The sequence below is a fragment of the Ranitomeya variabilis genome, chromosome 4 (genome assembly GCF_051348905.1).
Source record: "Ranitomeya variabilis isolate aRanVar5 chromosome 4, aRanVar5.hap1, whole genome shotgun sequence".
Taxonomy (NCBI): domain Eukaryota; kingdom Metazoa; phylum Chordata; class Amphibia; order Anura; family Dendrobatidae; genus Ranitomeya; species Ranitomeya variabilis.
Genome location: NC_135235.1, coordinates 605,515,960 through 605,530,690, shown reverse-complemented (window position 1 = coordinate 605,530,690; position 14,731 = coordinate 605,515,960). Strand labels below are relative to the sequence as shown.

Below are 14,731 nucleotides of genomic sequence, written 5' to 3'. Positions count from 1 at the left end.
TTTATCTGTACAATGACTTGTATAGAAGGAAAAATATTAAAAGGACGTTAAATAATATATAATTTAAGTAAAACAATTTATTTTTTATTTAAAAAAACAGAAAATTTCAGTTTCATTTATGATGGAAGCAAGAAAAGCAAAAATAAGGGACTCATATGCACCATGTATTAGACATAAAGAAGGGCCTCATAAACAAACAATATGTTCAAATTGTCATGTATTGGTACTCCTAGATTCAAAGGCTATGCAATTTTGAGTGTTATATTGCAAGGAAATGTACTCAAGACCATGACAGTCCATGGGTGAACAATATAATACAGATAAGGGTATGTGCACACATTGAGTAAAATTTCTGCACCATTTCTGCATCTTTTAGCAGGAAAAATGCACATTTTTGCCTGCGTTTTTAAATTGAGTGAAGCGAATGTTAAAAAAAGTAGGGCATAAATATACATAGAATTGACATGCTGCAGATTATTTTCTGCACCAAATCTGGAACCAAGATGGCCAACGGGCATTACAGTGACTCACAGGCAATCACCGCAAGCTTATTGGCTGCGTAACAGGCGCCAAAGATACAGGGGGTGGGATTCCAGTAACACCTATTACCCGCTGAGTAACAAGCACTTCTGAGCACCATGATACTCGAGTGACAACCGAGTATCACCGCACACATCCTCTCATTCCTACAAATTTCTAATCAGACAACGCTAGTGGGAGGGGGCAAGCTTCCTTGCTCAACCAAGGAGGAGAGGTGAGGGATACACACAATAGGTACAGCAGAGTCAGGGGTACACTGTCAAAGGCCTGGGCCAATTTCATGACACTCTCCCAGCGTCCAGACCCTGTTGACTGGATATTTTTTACATGGAAAGAATGGTTTTTAAACACGGTCAAGCAATAACTGACAAAACCAGAGTACTCCCTAATTCCTCTGCGAGCTTCAGCTACAGGGTCTCAAAGCTAGACAACTGGCATAAACTTTCCCTCTATGTCATGAACGTGTTATGTTGGCCTGCTGCTAGCATCTTGTCTGAGCTGGTTTTTAGAGGTTAAAACAAAAAACAGACAGGCACCTTCACCTATCAACAGAAAGTTCTGACAGGCACACTCTGATAAAAATGAACAAAGCTTGGATTAACTATTCCACACCACCGCATGACAGCAGCTTATAAAGTGTTTTTTTATTCTTCAATATTTGAATGAGGGACACCAGTTGTTGCATTCAAGAGCATAAGATGACCCTAGTAATTTTTTCCTGGCTTTCCACTTAGTACAAAGCCTTTTACGAGTTTAAAAGTACATCAACTACATTTTCAAACTAATTTAATGAGGCCTTACAGTTGTTACTTTCAAGGGTGTATGGATGACCCAGCATGTAATTTTTGGCAGGGTTTGGACTGTGCAGACATTTATGAGTGTAGGAGTCCCACAACTGTACTTTGTTCAGAATATTTGAATGAGGTACTACAGCTGGTAGTACTACTAAATCATAATTTGAATAGAATGTGTATTTATGTATAGTGCAGGGTGTATCTGAGTCCCTCTTCTATCTCATTGTAGGCAGTTATTTCTTCCTTGACAAATTACACTGAAATTTGCAATTTTTTTCTATTTCAATTTAAATTTTACTTAAATTATGATTATTTTAATCCTTTTTAAATTGTGCCTTATATACAATTACCCAGGAAAGAATGTTTCTGAACACTTTTCTACCTTGTTGATTTCTTATCGATTTTAAATGTTTTATTGTCCGTCCTTAAAGTGGAGTAAAAGTGTGATACCATTGTTCTCACTAGCGATCTGGGAGTCAGATTCTTCCAGGGGTCTTTCCCATGCTGTTATAGTTCCATTCAGCACTTTCTCCATTAATTTTAACATTTTTACCAACCGCCAGACCTCCTTGTAGGGTTTGCTGAGAAAATGCTTATTTCCCATTGACTCCCGTTATACTCATTATCGTAAACGAGCATCTGGAATTGCTCAGTTCGAGTAACGAGCATCCGAGAAATTTAGTGCCCACTCATCTTTAATGTTAATGCAAAATCTGGAGTGCTATTTTAAGACTAATTTCCATATGATTTGTCTGTAAATGGTTAAATAAACATGGTAGCCTGAGATATACTACTCACAAAAAGTTAGGGATATTTGGCTTTTGGGCGAAATTTCAGGATGAACCTAAAATGTACTCTAACTCTTTCAGGTTAACTTAATGTGACTCTCCCTAAACTTCTGAATGCCCATGTCCAATTGTTAAATGTTTAGGTATGTTTTGCACAATTTGCTGTTGTCTGAAAAGGAGCTTAATGGCAAAATTAACAACAGGTGTTTGATCCATGAATCAGCCAATACATTTCAAGGTTCAATTAGAATTGGTATTTAAAATGTCCTTCACATCATGCTGTTCACATTTTGACATAATAAGATCAAGACAACACTTACTTGATCAACAGTACCTCGCCATTGTGAGACTTCAAGCACTATGTTCTAAGACAGAAGCGTCCACTGGGCTTTGAGTGTAATATAGTGTCATCACCCAATTGAAACAGAGATAAAGAGAGGCTGGAAGAGTCACAGAAAGGCAGAGAAGTGGAAATCTATTGGCCACATCCCAAACTAATGATGCTTCATTGTAACAATGCCCTTCGGAGACGGATAATGAATGCCACACAACTCCAGGCATATTTAAGGGAGGTGAGAGGCACCCAAATTTCAAGTCAGACCATTTAAAACTGTTTACATCAGTGTGGTCTGTGTGCTAGATGACCTACAAGGGTACCTGACCAAACTACCAGGCACAGGAGTCATTGTCTTGAATGGGCCAAGGAGCATCTATGCTGCACGAAGGACCAGTGGGCCTCAGTGCTGTTCACTGATGAAAGTCGATTCATGCTGAGTAGAAATGATATCCACCAACGATGTTGGAAATGTCAAATAGAGCACTATGCAGCAGTCGTGCCATTGTTGGTGGTGATAGTGTGGGCTGATGTGTTTAATACTGAACTGCCCTATACTTTATAAATGTTATATACCCCAGTTGGCAAAACAAGTATCAAAGAGGTGGGACCATACATTGCATATGCTATAAAAAGTGATCGTGTTGGAAACACCAAAGAAAATATCAATCAAAACAATAATATATGTGTATAATAATCATAATATATATATATATATATATATATATATATATATATATATATATATATATATATATATATGTATGTATGTATAACGTATCATGTGAGTAATTATCAGAGATACACAATAAAACGTGCAAGGAGTGCAAAAAGTGCTATGTGCAATATTCTCAAAAGTCACTTGCTTCTAAGGATACATAATGTGCATGCTTTGCATAATGTGCATGGCAAAAAGTGCTATATGCAGATATCATCAAACGTCACTTACTTATTGTTAGGACTGGCGGAACGCACCAAGTGAAAGGTGAGATGTTATTAGGTGCGTTCGCAGTCCGGGGTCCACCGTGCAGGTGAGAACCTGCTGCTAGCAAATGGCAGAGCTACACTCACCGGCCACTTTATTAGGTACACCATGCTAGTAACGGGTTGGACCCCTTTTGCCTTCAGAAGTGCCTCAATTCTTCGTGGCATAGATTCAACAAGGTGCTGGAAGCATTCCTCAGAGATTTTGGTCCATATTGACATGATGGCATCACACAGTTGCCGCAGATTTGTCGGCTGCACATCCCAAAGATGCTCCATACAAGGCAGGATGGATCCATGCTTTCATGTTGTTTACGCCAAATTCTGACCCTACCATCCGAATGTCGCAGCAGAAATCGAGACTCATCAGACCAAGCAACGTTTTTCCAATCTTCTACTGTCCAATTTCGATGAGCTTGTACAAATTGTAGCCTCAGTTTCCTGTTCTTAGCTGAAAGGAGTGGTACCCGGTGTGGTCTTCTGCTGCTGTAGCCCATCTGCCTCAAAGTTCGACGCACTGTGCGTTCAGAGATGCTCTTAGGCCTACCTTGGTTGTAACGGGTGGCGATTTGAGTCACTGTTGCCTTTCTATCAGCTCGAACCAGTCTGCCCATTCTCCTCTGACCTCTGGCATCAACAAGGCATTTCCGCCCACAGAACTGCCGCTCACTGGATTTTTTTTCTTTTTCGGACCATTCTCTGTAAACCCTAGAGATGGTTGTGCGTGAAAATCCCAGTAGATCAGCAGTTTCTGAAATACTCAGACCAGCCCTTCTGGCACCAACAACCATGCCACGTTCAAAGGCACTCAAATCACCTTTCTTCCCCATACTGATGCTCGGTTTGAACTGCAGGAGATTGTCTTGACCATGTCTACATGCCTAAATGCACTGAGTTGCCGCCATATGATTGGCTGATTAGAAATTAAGTGTTAACAAGAAGTTGGACAGGTGTACCTAATAAAGTGGCCAGTGAGTGTATATGGCGGTGGAAGCGAACCCTGTTAAGTCACAGAGCCGTGATACCTCACAAAAGAGCACAAGCAAGGAGTCACCAAACTTAGTCCCTAGACTCGGGATTTGAGTCCGTCTAGACTACTTGCGCTCGACACCGCTACTGGGTGTAGGAGGTAAATAGAAATAACAGTTTTTAGCACAAGAGTGCGAGCTGTGCCGTGCTGGCGGTCGCCACTAACCCAGACTTGGGCTAAGGAAGCGCTCTATTGGCACATGACGCCGTACTGGCGGTCACAGCAGTGGATGATGTTTCGTGTGTTATAATGCTGAGAGTTTAGTCAGGCGCTAGGTAGCAGCCATTCACCATATGCGAACAGTCATGCAATAGGGAAGGGATATTTAAGGATGACTTGCACTCATCAACACACACGTATACAAATGTACACTAGCGCATGGCCGTGCAATCATGCAAACCTTTTATAGCTGCAGCATGTACAGGACCTTCCCAGATGGACCAATGGGAGGCTGCCACAAAAGATGAGCACCTTCAGGACCTTCCTGGAAGACCAATGGGATCTGCTGCAGTATCTGAGCATGTGACCCTCGATCTCCAACGGGAGATCTCGCCCTGGGCATACTCAGAAGTGGAAAAGCAGGACTTAGTCCCAAAAGCGTCTGCTCGTTGCTGCCCAGCACTGACTTCAATGGCAGAAGCTGGAAAAGCAGCAGTAATCCTATGCACAGAGTGAGACTGAGCGAGCAAGATGCTGGGACCGACGTCTCCGCTGAGCAGGCTCCACTGCGGCAGAAGAAGAATGGGAGACTGCAGCAGAGATGGCCCGAGATTCTCCCTGTGCAGAGGTGGAAACTCGACCCCTAACACTTATGAAAGTAGGGAAAATGATCCAGGACCGCCAATTGAATAATAATAGTGACATTTGAGAATATTGCACATAGCACGTTTTATTGTGTATCTCTGATAATTACTCACGATACGATATATATATTTTATGATTATTAAACACACATATTATTTTTTTGATTGATATTTCTTTGGTGTTTCCAACACTATCACTATTTATAGCATATGCAATATATGGTCCCACCTCTTTGATACTTGTTTTGCCAACTGGGGTATATAATATATAACAGAAACTGACCAGCCTTTTGCAATTGTATATTGCATTATATATATATAATATGGATATACTCACCTCTCCGGCGGCTCCTGGACCTTACCAATGTAACCGGCAGCTTCCATTCCTAAGAATGAGCGTGTGAAGGGCCTTCGATGACGTCGCGGCTTCTGACTGGTCGCGTGACCGCTCATGTGACCGCTCACGCGACCAATCACAAGCCACGATGTCATCGCAGGTCCTTCACGCGCTCATTCTTAGGAACGGAGGCTGCCGGTTACAGCGGTAAGGTCCAGGGGCCGCCGGAGAGGTGAGTATATCCAAATACTCACCTCTCCGGCGGCCCCTGAACCTTACCGCTGTAACTGGCAGCCTCCGTTCCTAAGATTGAGGAGTTTAGGACCTTTGATGACGTCGCGGCTTGTGATTGGTCGCGTGAGCGGTCACGCGACCAATCAGAAGCCGCGACGTCATCGAAGGTCCTAAACTCCTCATTCTTAGGAATGGAGGCTGCCAGTTAATAGCGGTAAGGTCCAGGGGCCGCCGGAGAGGTGAGTATATCCATATTTATTATTTTAATTCTTTATTTTTTACATTAATATGGATCCCAGGGCCTGAAGGAGAGTTTCCTCTCCTTCAGACCCTGGGAACCATCCAGGATACCTTCCGATACTTGAGTCCCATTAACTTGTATTGGTATCGGGTATCGGTATCGGCGATATCCGATATTTTTCGGGTATCGGCCGAACTATCCGATACCGATACTTTCAAGTATCGGAAGGTATCGCTCAACACTAGTGGTGACTCTGGGATCAATAATAGGATTGGATTATATGAATTTTGGGATTAAGTACTGAATTCTTTTATTTTACCTGGTTGTCATTACTGTGTTCATTTGGTTACTTTATAAATGGTACAGTGACAAGTCCCTTCTACTTGAATAACATCATTAATCCAGTCATTGTGCCTCTGCATGGACAACACAGGCCAAATTTTATCTTCATTGACTACTGTGCTCCAACTCATTAAGGTAGCATGAATAGTAAATGGCTGCTGGAGACAGGGGTACCTGAAATGGATTGTCCTGCACTTTCTCCAGCCCTATATCCACTAAAAAACCCTAGAGGAACAGCTAAGTCGCCATGTTGAGGCTTGTAACTCTATACCCCAGAACCTCAGTGACCTGAGAGTCATCGTTCAAGAAGAGTGTGATGCCATGCCTCAGCAGACAATAACTTGACTTATAAACAGCATGAGACGTTGTTCTCAAGCTGTAATTGATGATGAAGGCCACATGACAAGATATTTAGCCCGAAAGTCAAATATCCTTCACTTTTTGTGGGTAGCGTACCTCGCAACATTGGTTATCTACATTTACCTAATTAAACCTCAAAAAACATAAGTCACCTGAAAAGTTTATGGAAACTTCTGTATGGATGGTTTTATATCCTATATTGTAAATTTAACCCCTTCAAGTCGCGGCCCTTTTTCGTTTTTGTGTTTTCGTTTTTCGCTCCCCTCCTTCCCAGAGCCATAACTTTTTTATTTTTCCGTCAATATGGCCATGTGAGGGCTTATTTTTTGCGGGACGAGATGTACTTTTGAACGACATCATTGGTTTTACCATGTCATGTACTAGAAAATGGGAAAAAAATTCCAAGTGCAGTGAAATTGCAAAAAAAGTGCAATCCCACACTTGTTTTTTGTTTGTTTTTTTTTCTAGGTTCACTAAATGCTAAAACTGCCATTATGATTCTCTAGGTCATTACGAGTTCATAGACACCTAACATGTCTAGGTTATTTTTTATCCAAGTGGTGAAAAAAAATTCCAAACTTTGCTTAAAAAAAAAAAAAAAGTGCAATTTTCCGATACCCGTAGCGTCTCCAATTTTCGTGATCTGGGGTCGGGTGAGGGCTTATTTTTTGCGTGCCAAGCTGATGTTTTTAATGATACCATTTCGGCGCAGATACGTTCTTTTGATCGCCCGTTATTGCATTTTAACGCAATGTCGCGGCGACCAAAAAAACGTAATTCTGGCGTTTCGGATTTTTTTCTCGCTACGATGTTTAACGATCAGGTTAATGCTTTTTTTTATTTGATAGATCGGGCGATTCTGAACGCGGCGATACCAAATATGTGTAGGTTTGTGGGTTTTTTTATTGTTTTATTTAGGATGGGGCGAAAGGGGGGTGATTTAAACTTTTATATTTTTAATATTTTTTTCACATTTTTAAAAACTTTTTTTTTTCACTTTTGCCATGCTTCAGTAGCCTCCAAGGGAGGCTAGAAGCAGGCACAGCCCGATCGGCTCTGCTACATAACAGCGATCATCAGATCGATGTTATGTAGGAGAATTTCAGGTGTGCTGTGAGCGCCGACCACAGGGGGGCGCTCACAGCCACCGGCGATCAGTAACCATAGAGGTCTCAAGGACCTCTATGGTTACCTTCCTGATGCATCTCCGACCCCCGATCATGTGACGGGGGTCGCCGATGACGTCATTTCCGGCCACCCGGCCGGATGCGGTAGTTAAATGCCGCTGTCTGCATTTGACAGCGGCATTTAACAGGTTAATAGCGGCGGGTGAATAGCGATTTCACCCGCCGCTATTGCGCGCACATGTCAGCTGTACAAAACAGCTGACATGTCGCGACTTTGATGTGCGCTCACCGCCGGAGCGCACATCAAAGCAGGGGACCCGACATGCGCAGTACATGTACGGCGCATGTCGTGAAAGGGTTAAAACCTACCCCAAAATCTCCAGCTTATGGTTAAGGTGTGAAATAAGGTAAGTATTCCACATGGCGGCTCTGTATAGATATTCTTATGTATTGGATGGATGTGCAAGATGTGGTTCCTGGGGTTTCTTACATATTGAATATACGTAGGTATTTGCCATATTGGGATTATGCACTGATATCATTACACTTTGACGATTTACCCAGAAGAGAAATAACTTTAATCCTCAAAATTGTTATCATTGCAAGATTGTGTATAAATAAAAAATAGGCAAGTAGCAATATACCTTGTATGGTTGCAGTGTTATTGGGTATTCATCACTATTTGAGGGTGATGCTGGTGAAGCATTAACCACTTAGTGTGTGTTATGGCTAGCGGAATGCACCAAGTAAATATAGCTGTTTATTATAAATGGTGTGTTCGCAGCCCGGGGTCCACTGTGCAGGAGGAACCTGGTGCTAGTGAATAGTGGCACTGTTTGGCGGTATAGACTAGCCCTGTCACTTCACAGAGTAGCCGTGAGAGGAAAGCACGGCGCCGTTAGCCTCACAGGAGCACAAGCTTGCTGCCAAACTGATAGCAGTCAGTGGTTATGCACACATGCAATCTCCTCACCGGAGGTGCCAGAATTCTAGGGGCTTATTTCAGCCGGGTCCCTGAATACGTTCATACAATCTCCTCACCGGAGGTGCCGGTATTCTAGGGGCTTATTTTAGCCGGGTCCCTGAATCCATTCATACATAACCACACTGGTGCAAAGCACATATTTGGATTGATACTAGCGCATGGCCGTGCGGCCATGCAAGCCTTTTATAGCTGCAGCAAGTACAAGACCTTCCTAGAAGGACCAATGAGAGGCTGCCACAGAGCAGGACTTTCCTGGAGAACCAATGGACTTTGCTGCAGTATCCAATCATGTGACCCTCGATCTCCAATGAGAGATCTTACCCTGGGCATGCTCAGAAGGAGAAAAGCAGGACTTAGTCCCAAAAGCGTCTGCTCGCCGCTGCCCAGCACTGGCTTCAATGGCAAAAGCTGGAAAAGCAGTAGTAACCCTTTGTACAGAGTCAGACTGAGCGAGACGCTGGGACCGACGTCTCCACTGAGCAGACTCCACTGCGGCAGGAGACGAATGGGAAACCGCAGCGGAGATGGCCCGAGATTCCCCCTGTGCAGAGGCGGGAACTCGACCCCTAACATTGTGTTAATTGTTTTGATCAAATAAGAATATGTAACATAAATATATAATATTTGAACCGTGACTTTTTTATATTTGCATGTGGATGTTTCATATGGTTGTGCTCTGTTGGGAAAAATACATTAAAAAAATGTTGGTGAAAATTCAAAATGCAAAATGGCACAATTGATGAATATTTATGTTGATGCAAAACAAGGGAAGAAAATTTGTTTTGTCCAGATTGTGCTGTAAATCTTGAAGAATGTTCCTTATCTCTCAGTAATGGATTTATTTGTGCTACAGGATTTTCTTTAACAGAACAAGACGAGCATTATGACAAAAGATCTGCGAAAAATTTTGAGCATTTCCACTGTGCTGTTTGTTAGGATCGAGAAGAGGGGTCTTATAATAACTTGTGGTCAAATCAGACATAACGATAGGGCTTGTAAGCTGCCTGCAAGTGATATTTGCTGCTGTGGTGAGAATTTGGTTGAGAAGTTTCTCCTTTGGTATGTTGGACAAATCCTATGCAGTGATGTACCGATATCATGTATGTGTTCCACCAGGGAATTTCTTATGTTGTGTGTGTGCCATCACTTTTTTGGACCGTCCATCCTTTAAGTCTATTTTCATGAATACCAGGCATAGTGTATGTACAATGTAGTTCACCTATTCCAAAGTTACCATGTTGAGCTTCATTTGTATTATTCTCCATCATCATCTGCTGGATGCCATGGTAGCTCAAGACCTATTACTCTATTAGCTAAAGTAAATACACTTGACTGTGAGGTATGGATTGAAAAAATAAACCATGATGTATTTATTAAGAGTTACAAAAATATATATTAGAATAAATATATTATAAAACTATAAGATACTCATAAAAACCAAATAACAATACTCTTCAATGACCAACTCCACCTAGCAAAAGCTTCCTGATTATCCCTCTAATTAAACATCACAACAGTCCAATAGTAGAAGGGGGTGGCGGGAAATTGTCTTTTTATCTTGATCTGACCACAAATGCCAGCTGATGACCAAACCAGCATTTAAATACTTCAACAATTTCCCGCTCTATTTCAGGCTGACAATCAAATCTTTTGAAAAAGACCGCTCATCCCAATGGCCAGAACCTGTTAGAACCTGCACATGACTCTGCATAGCTTACTCCACTGATCTTCTGACCTAGTAAGTGTGACTAAAAAAACATGTTAAAGACAGCACACCGAATTTTTATAATAAAATTTTCATGACTAAAATTGGCATTTCTGATAAATATTTTAAGGTCTGTGCGACCATGTACCCCCATCATATATATATATATGGGGGCCCTCATTCCCTTAGGACCAACTTTCTTTAGTCCCACTGCTTGTACTGACACACGAACCTCTAAAATGTGCAACACTGATCACAGTACCATATATATTATATGGTAACAAGGTATCATTATCACTCCCTCTTTGTGGGACTATCATTCACCTCTATGTTGGCTCAATGTATTAGATGCGTTAGCTGACCAGGACCCATGTTGGCCCAACACTTGAAAGTTACTGCCCTACAAATCTGGTGTGCTGCCGAGGGTATACTGAACTTTTAGACAATAGTTACGAGGAAACTTATCAGGACATTTATTAGGAAATCTCCACTGTTTGATATTTTTTTATCAGGACATACCAGTGCACCTTCAGTATGAGTTCTTGATTCTCAAGTACATATTCTTGACGCACCAAGCCTCTTTCTATGTGTTGTGCCATTAGTTTAACCCCTTGCCCTTTTCCGTTTTTGTGTTCTCGTTTTTCGCTCCCCTTCTTTCCAGAGCCATAACTGTTTCATTTTTCTGTCAATATGGCCATTAAAGGGCTTCTTTTTTGTGGGACAAGTTGCAATTTTGGACGACATCATTGGTTTTAGCATGTTGTATACTAGAAAACGGGGGGGAAAAAATTCTAAGTGCGGTGAAATTGCAAAAAAGTGCAATCCCACACTTGTTTTTTGTTTGGCTTTTTTGCTAGCTTTACTAAAATGCTAACACTGATCTGCCATTATGATTCTACAGGTCATTACGAGTTCATAGACATTAAACATGTCTAGGTTACTTTTTATTTAAAAAATTCCAAACTTTGCTAAAAAAAAAAATAATAATAATAATTTGCACAATTTTACGATACCTGTAGCAACTCAATTTTTCGTGATCTGCGGACGGGTGAGGGCTTATTCTATTGCGTGCCGAGCTGACGTTTTTAATGATACCATTTTGGTGCAGATGCGTTCTTTTGATCGCCCATTATTGCATTTTAATACAATGTCGCGGCGACCAAAAAAACGTAATTCTGGCGTTTCAAATATTTTCCTCACTACACTGTTTAGCGATTAGGTTAATCCTTTTTTTTCATTGATAGATCGGGCGATTCTGAATGCGGCAATACCAAATATTTGTAGGTTTGATTTTTTTTATTGTTTTATTTTGAATGGGGTGAAAGGGGGGTGATTTAAACTTTTATATATATTTTTTTTTTTTTTTTTTTTACTTTTGTCATGCTTCAATAGCCTCCATGGTAGGCTAGAAGTTGGCACAACTGGATCAGCTCAGCTACATAGCAGCAATCATCAGATCGCTGCTATGTAGCTGAATTGCAGGCTTGCTATGAGTGCCGACCACAGGGTGGTGCTCACAGCAGGCCGGCATTAGTAACCATAGAGGTCTCAAGGACCTCTATGGTTACTATGCTGACGCATCGCTGACCCCCGATCATGTGACGGGGGTCGGCGATGAGCACATTTCCGGCCGCGCGGCGGGAAACGCCGGTTAAATGCCGCTGTCAGCATTTGACAGCGGCATTTAACTAGTTAATAGTGGCGGGTGAATCTTGATTTCACGCGCGGCTATTGCAAGCACATGCCAGCTGTTCAAAACAGCTGACATGTCCCGGCTTTGATGCGGGCTCACCGCCGGAGACCACATCAAAGCAGGGGAACCGACCTCCGCCTTAATAGCACGGTGGAGGTCGGGAAGGGGTTAAATTTCAAGTTATGACCATTTGGTGACACAGTTGGCCCAATTCCTGACTCACCTATTACATAGATTACCCGTACCTCAACACTTTTGTCTCTGGATGATTACAGGGGCTAAATGTTCAGAAACACTTTTAAGCATCCTTGAAACATACTTTATATAAAACTAACAAAAAAACAGCATACATTTCATGTGTTTTTTTCACAAGCTGTGTATTCATACATTTAAAATTCTGTTTTGCCATTTTTTTTAGATCATATAAAGAAGTCTATGAGAAAAAGGCAGAAAATAATAAATGCTTTACATGAAACCTCCCTTATACCATCATTAGTCTTGGTGCAATTTCAATTTTCTAAAAGTGCATGTAACCGATTATATTACTCATCTGATCAGTGGGCCAAGATACAATATAATACAGTATGTCTGACCGGCTAAACAGGACCAACGTCAGTCCATGTTCCCCTGTGGGGTAAATAATGCTTTTAGTAATTTAGCAGAAATTCCGCTTACACAGTTGTTTTATACCATTGTCACAAAGTGACTGTCCTAGCGTGACACGACCCGATGAGTGGTTGGTCACAAAATGTCTAAACACACAAGGGTACACCGGGGACACTTTAACAACGGTGGGCCCTGTCGGTAGGGAACGGGGAATGGACACCTCCTGCACTCACCTGAGGAGCCCTGCTCTTACTACCATCCCTATACAGGTTCTTTCAACCCGTCGCCGACCAGGATACCTAGTCCCTCACTTGCCCTGCACCTATTCCTAAGTAGGGAACTGGCAGGTGAGAGCACTGGTCTCACCACTGCACTAATACAACACAAGGTAAGGTAAGACACACACCAGGGGAAAAGGAAAAACAAAACAACACTTAGCTTTGTCTGCTGCAATGCACTGCACAGCAGAGAAAGGCACCAAATGGCAGAATTCAACAGAAGCACCACTGAACCCAGCAAGCTCTTTCTCCAACTTGGTTAATCTCCAGAAGGACCCGTATAACCAACAGTCAGCTGATGCATCAGGTGACATCAGGTGACCTTATGAAGGATGGTGGGAGTGGTCACCACCAACATCAGCTGACCCAGCAGGAATGCAATAACACCAGCGGCCACCGGGGGGGAAACTGCATTAACCCCAAATGACCAGAAAGGAAAAAAGATTTTAATCAGAGGGAAACGGGATCTGCTACAGATCCAAACATGGGTCTTGACAATCATGTTCACTAAATGCTAAAACCGACCTGCCAGAATGATTCTCCAGGTCATTGCGAGCTCATAGACACCAAACATGTCTGGGTTCTTTTTTTATCTCAGAGGGAGTAAAAAAAACAACTTTGGTTAAAAATTAAAAAATGGCGCGATTTTCTGAGATCTGTAGACCATTTTTTGTGATTTGGGGCTAGGTAATGGCTTATCTTTTGTGCACCGAGCTGAGTATTTTTATTTGTATCATTTTGGTGTAGATATGATCTTTTGATCGCCCGTTGTTGCATTTAATTGCATTGTAGCGGCTACCAAAAAAACATAATTCTGGTGGTTTGACATTTTTTCTCATTATACCGTTCACCGGTTGGGTTAATTTTTTTTTTTATATTGATAGATTGGGCGATTCTAAATGCGGTGATACCAAATATATGTATGTTTGATTATTATTTATTGTTTATTTTGAATGGGGTGAAAAGGGAGTGATTTGAACTTTAATATTTTTTTATTTTGTTATTATTTTTTAAAACTTTTTTATGCTTCAATAGTCTCCATGGGAGATTAGACGCTGCAGTTGTCTGATCAGCTCTGTTACACACAGGCGATAATCAGGTCACCTGTATGTAGCAGAAATGCTCACTTGCTATAAGCGCCAACAATCGGGAGCCTCTCATAGCAATCTGGCTATGATAACTATAGAGGTCTGCTGGAGGCTACTGGTTGTCATGCCACCCCATCGGTGACCCACGATTACGTGACGGGGTCACTGGTGTGCTGTATTTCCGGGGCACTTACTGGAAGCGCTAGTTAAATGCCACTGTCAGAAATTGACAGCAGCATTTAACAGGTTAACAGCCGTGGATAGATTGCTATTCCATCCGTGGCTGTTAGAGGCACATCAAAGGGAGGGAATCCAACATGGGCGTTCTATTACCCAATGGAAGAAGGCGGTTAAAGATTGTAATAAACTGCGTTTTTGGTGAATTTTTTTCTACAGGCTTCCATGATTAGCCTGAAAAATGCATGAACTAAAATATAATTTTGTTTTTTATTATGGAAACCC

The 14,731-nt window shown here is 41.8% G+C and overlaps 1 long non-coding RNA gene across 1 annotated transcript in view; it reads left to right on the top strand.

The window, feature by feature from the left end:
* The window catches only part of LOC143769236 (uncharacterized), a 29,653-nt gene extending 19,019 nt beyond the window's left edge, over positions 1 to 10,634 (top strand). The window contains exon 3 of the long non-coding RNA XR_013214288.1: positions 10,533 to 10,634. This is a non-coding gene — a long non-coding RNA (uncharacterized LOC143769236). The remainder of the gene's footprint in view (positions 1 to 10,532) is intronic.
* The last annotated feature ends 4,097 nt before the right edge of the window (positions 10,635 to 14,731 follow it).